We start from the raw sequence: 6032 nt of genomic DNA, 5'->3' as shown, positions 1-6032 counted from the left end.
CGGAGGACTTACGAAGTGGGGCCACGAGGCACCGCCACAACAGGGCGGCGCGGCCTGTGGCCGGCCGCGCGGCCCCGGCGTGTGGGGCCCTCGTCCGGCCCCCCGACCTCGCCCTTCCGCCTACATATAGTCTTCGTCGCGAAACCCCCGACACCGAGAGCCACGATACGGAAAACCTTCCGGAGACGCCGCCGCCGCCAATCCCATCTCTGGGGATTCGAGAGATCGCCTCCGGCACCCCGCCGGAGATTGGAATCATCTCCCGGAGGACTCTTCACCTCCATGGTCGTCTCCGGAGTGATGAGTGAGTAGTTCACCCTCGGACTATGGGTCCATAGCGAGTAGCTAGATGGTCGTCTTCTCCTTATGTGCTTCATTGTCGGATCTTGTGAGCTGCCTAACATGATCAAGATCATCTATCTGTAATGCTATATGTTGTGTTTGTTGGGATCCAATGGATAGAGAATATTATGTTATGTTGATTATCAATCTATTACCTATGTGTTGTTTATGATCTTGCATGCTCTCCGTTATTAGTAGAGGCTCGGCCAAGTTTTTACTCTTAACTCCAAGAGGGAGTATTTATGCTCGATAGTGGGTTCATGCCTCCATTAAATCCGGGACAGTGACAGAAAGTTCTAAGGTTGTGGATGTGTTGTTGCCACTAGGGATAAAACATTGATGCTATGTCCGAGGATGTAGTTATTGATTACATTACGCACCATACTTAATGCAATTGTTTGTTGTTTGCAACTTAATACTGGAAGGGGTTCGGATGATAACCTGAAGGTGGACTTTTTAGGCATAGATGCATGCTCGGATAGCGGTCTATGTACTTTGTCGTAATGCCCAATTAAATCTCACTATACTCATCTTATCATGTATGTGCATGGTCATGCCCTCTCTATTTGTCAATTGCCCAACCGTAATTTGTTCACCCAACATGCTATTTATCTTATGGGAGAGACACCTCTAGTGAATCGTGGACCCCGGTCCATTCTTTTACATCGAATACAATCTACCGCAATACTTGTTCTACTCGTTTCTCGCAAACAATCATCATCCACACTATACATCTAATCCTTTGTTACGACAGAAGCCGGTGAGATTGACAACCTCACTGTTTCGTTGGGGCAAAGTACTTTGGTTGTGTTGTGCGGGTTCCACGTTGGCGCCGAATCCTCGGTGTTGCGTCGCACTACATCCCGCCGCCATCAACCTTCGACGTGCTTCTTGGCTCCTACTCGGTTCGATAACCTTGGTTTCTTACTGAGGGAAAACTTGCTGCTGTGCGCATCACACCTTCCTCTTGGGGTTCCCAACGGACGTGTCATCTACGCGCATCAATGACCCACACTTATATAAAGAAGGAGTGGATGGTATTCTGCGAAGATGTGTTCCCGAATATGAACAACAAGAGATATTGAGTGAGTGTCATGGTAGTGTTTATGGAGGACATCACGCCGGAGATAGAACCGCGCAAAAGGTTCTACAATCAGGTTTCTATTGGCCAACTCTCTTCAAAGATGCAAGAAAGTTTATTTTATCTTGTGATGAATGTCATGAAGGAGATATGCCCTAGAGGCAATAATAAAGTGGTTATTATTTATATCTTTATGTTTATGATAAATGTTTATATATCATGCTAGAATTGTATTAACCGAAACATTAGTACATGTGTGATATGTAGACAAACAAGAAGTCCCTAGTATGCCTCTTAAACTAGCTTGTTGATTAATGGATGATTAGTTTCATAATCATGAACATTGGATGTTATTAATAACAAGGTTATATCATTATATGAATGATGTAATGGACACACCCAATTAAGCGTAGCATAAGATCTCGTCATTAAGTTATTTGCTATAAGCTTTCAATACATAGTTACCTAGTCCTTATGACCATGAGATCATATAAATCACTTATACCGGAAAGGTACTTTGATTACACCAAACACCACCGCGTAAATGGGTGGCTATAAAGGTGGGATTAAGTATCCGGAAAGTATGAGTTGAGGCATATGGATCAACAGTGGGATTTGTCCATCCCGATGACGGATAGATATACTCGGGCCCTCTCGGTGGAATGTCGTCTAATGTCTTGCAAGCATATGAATGAGTTCATAAGAGACCACATACCACGATACGAGTAAAGAGTACTTGTCGGAGACGAGGTTGAACAAGGTATAGAGTGATACCGAAGATCAAACCTCGGACAAGTAATATATCGCGAGACAAAGGGAATTGGTAATATATGTGTATGGTTCATTCGATCACTAAAGTCATCGTTGAATATGTGGGAGCCATTATGGATCTCCGGATCCCGCTATTGGTTATTGGTCGGAGTGAGTACTCAACCATGTCCGCATAGTTCTCGAACCGTAGGGTGACACACTTAAAGTTGGATGTTGAAATGGTAGTACTTGAATTATGGAATGGAGTTCGAATATTTGTTCGAAGTCCCGGATGTGATCCCGGACATCACGAGGAGTTCCGGAATGGTCCGGAGAATAAGATTCATATATAGGATGTCATTTTATGTGAATAAAATGTCGCGGAAGGTTCTATGGAAGGTTCTAGAAGGTTCTAGAAAAGTCCGGAAGAAACCACCAAGGAAGGTGGAGTCCACAAGGGACTCCACCTCCATGGCCGGCCAACCCTAGTGGGGAGGAGTCCCAAGTGGACTCCCCTTAGAGGGCCGGCCACCCCCACATGGGAGGTGGGAATCCCACCTTTGGGTGGGAGTCCTAGTTGGGCTAGGATTGCCCCTCCTATGGAAGGTTTTGGTTCGGGTCTTATTCGAAGACTTGGACACCACCTCTTGGGGTTCCACCTATATAATGAGGGACCAAGGGGAGGGGGCCGGCCACCCAAGAACCACCAAGGTGGCCGCACCCCATAGTGGCCGGCGCCCCCCTCTCCCCAAACCCTAGCCGCCCGCTCCTCCACATCCCGCATAGCTTAGCGAAGCTCCGCCGGACTTCTACACCGCCATCGACACCACGCCGTCGTGCTGTCGGATTCAAGAGGAGCTACTACTTCCGCTGCCCGCTGGAACGGGGAGGTGGACGTCGTCTTCATCAACAACCGAACGTGTGACCGAGTACGGAGGTGCTGCCCGTTCGTGGCGCCGGAACCGATCGTGATCAAGATCTTCTACGCGCTTTTGCAAGCGGCAAGTGAACGTCTACCGCAGCAACAAGAGCCTCATCTTGTAGGCTTTGGAATCTCTTCAAGGGTGAGACTCGATACCCCCTCGTTGCTACCGTCTTCTAGATTGCATCTTGGCTTGGATTGCGTGTTCGCGGTAGGAAAATTTTTGTTTTCTATGCAACGTTATCCTACGAGTGGTATCGGAGCCGTGTCTATGCATAGATGGTTGCACGAGTAGAACACAATGGTTTGTGGGCGTTGATGCTCTTGTTATCTTTAGTTGAGTACTTTGCATCTTTATGGCATAGTGGGATGAAGCGGCTCGGACTAACTTTACATGACCGCGTTCATGAGACTTGTTCCTCGTTCGACATGCAACTTGTATTGCATAAGAGGCTTTGCGGGTGTCTGTCTCTCCTACTATAGTAAAGATTCAATTTACTCTTCTATTGACAACATTAGTATCAACGTTGTGGTTCATGTTCGTAGGTAGATTAGATCTATATCGAAAACCCTAAACCACGTAAAATATGCAAACCAAATTAGAGAGCGTCTAACTTGTTTTTGCAGGGTTTGGTGATGTGATATGGCCATAATGTGATGATGAATATGTATGAGATGATCATTATTGTATTGTGGCAACCGGCAGGAGCCTTATGGTTGTCTTTAAATTTCATGTTGAGTAGTATTTCAAAGTAGTTGTAATAGTTGCTACATGGAGGACAATCATGAAGACGGCGCCATTGACCTTGGTGCTTCGCCGACGATGATGGAGATCATGCCCGAAGATGATGGAGATCATGTCCGTGCTTTGGAGATGAAGATCAAAGGCGCAAAGACAAAAGGGCCATATCATATCACATATGAACTGCATGTGATGTTAATCCTTTTATGCATCTTATTTTGCTTAGATCGCGACGGTAGCATTATAAGATGATCCCTCACTAAAATCTCAAGATAATAAAGTGTTCATCCTTAGTAGCACCGTTATCAAGTCTTATCGTTTAGAAGCATCTCGTGATGATCGGGTGTGATAGATTCGATAAGTACTTACAACGGGTGCAAGACGATTTTGCACATGCGGATACTAAGGTGGCCTTGACGAGCCTAGCATGTACGGACATGGTCTCGGAACACGTGATACCGAAAGGTAGAGCATGAATCATATGATTGATATGATGAACACTTTGAGTGTTCGCCATTGAAATTACACCTTTTCTCGTGATGATCGATTTGAGGTGCGATGGATTTGGTTCATGTGATCACTAAGACAATGCGAGGGATATTGTTTTGAGTGGGAGTTCACCTAGATTTTTAATTATGTTGAATTAAAATTTGAACTCAATTTGTCATAAACTTAGTCTAAACTATTGCAAATATATGTTGTAGAGATGGCGTCCTCAATCAATTTTAACCGAGTTCCTAGAGAAAGAAAAGCTTAAGAGCAACGGTAGCAACTTCACCGATCGGTTCCGTCATGTGAGGATCTTCCTCTCGGCGGAAATCTGCAATATGTGCTTGATGCACCGCTAGGTGACCCTCCTACGGAACCGAAACCGATGAAGTAAAGGTCGTTTACGAGACTCGGAAAACTCGGTACTCTCAAGTTCGGTGTGCCATCCTGTGCGATGCTGGAATCCGATCTTCAAAAACGTTTTGAGCACCACGATCCTCATGAGTTGATGAATGAGCTGAAAGCTATTTTTGAGACTCATGCGGCCGTGGAATGCTATGAAGCATCGAAACATTTCTTCAGTTGTATGATGGAAGAAGGCAGCTCCATTAGTGAGCACATGCTCGCCATGACCGGGCATGCGAAGAAACTCAGTGACTTGGGAATAGTGATTCCTAACAGATCGGGGATTAATCGTGTCCTTCAATCACCGCCACCAAGTTATAAGAACTTTGTGATGAACTACAATATGCGGAACATGAACAAGGAGTTACCGAACTCTTTGGCATGCTAAAAGCTGCTGAGATTGAGATCAAGAAAGAGCACCAAGTGTTGATGGTCAACAAGACCACCAGTTTCAAGAAACAGGGCAAGTCTAAGGGAAAATTCAAGAAGGGTGGCAAGAAAGCTGCCACGCCTCCTATGAAACCTAAGAACGGCCCTAAGCCGGATGCTCGAGTGCTATTACGCAAGGAGAAGGGACACTGGAAGCGTAATTGCTCCAAGTATTTGGCGGATCCGAAGAGCGGCCTTGTCAAGAAGAAGAAAGAAGGTATATCTGATATACATGTTATAGATGTTTATCTCACTAGTTCTCGTTCTAGTACTCGGGTATTTGATGCTGGTTCGGTTGCACATATTTGTAACTCGAAACAGGAACTAAAGAATAAACGACAAGCTGTCTGAAAGATGAAGTGACGATGCGCGTTGGAAACGGATCCAAGGTCAATGTGATCGCGATCGGCACACTTCCTCTACATCTACCTTCGGGATTAGTTTTAAGCCTAAATAATTGTTATTATGTACCTGCGTTGAGCATGAACATTATATCTGGATCTTGTTTAATGCAAGACGGTTATTCATTCAAGTCTGAGAATAATGGTTGTTCTATTTTTATGAATAATATCTTTTATGGTCGAGCACCACAAAAGAATGGCTTATTTCTGTTAGATCTCAATAGTAGTGATACGCATATACATAACATTGATGCTAAGCGAATTAAACTTAATGATAATTCTACTTATATGTGGCACTGTCGTCTTGGTCATATTGGAGTGAAACGCATGAAGAAACTCCATACTGATGGATTACTTGAATCACTTGACTTTGAGTCACTTGATAGATGCGAAGCATGCCTAATGGGAAAAATGACTAAGACTCCATTTTTCGGTATGATGGAGCGAGCTACTGACTTATTGGAAATCATA

The sequence above is a fragment of the Lolium rigidum genome, chromosome 5 (genome assembly GCF_022539505.1).
Source record: "Lolium rigidum isolate FL_2022 chromosome 5, APGP_CSIRO_Lrig_0.1, whole genome shotgun sequence".
Classification (NCBI taxonomy): domain Eukaryota; kingdom Viridiplantae; phylum Streptophyta; class Magnoliopsida; order Poales; family Poaceae; genus Lolium; species Lolium rigidum.
The sequence above is the reverse complement of the archived record's forward strand: the minus strand, read 5'-3'. Positions refer to the sequence as shown.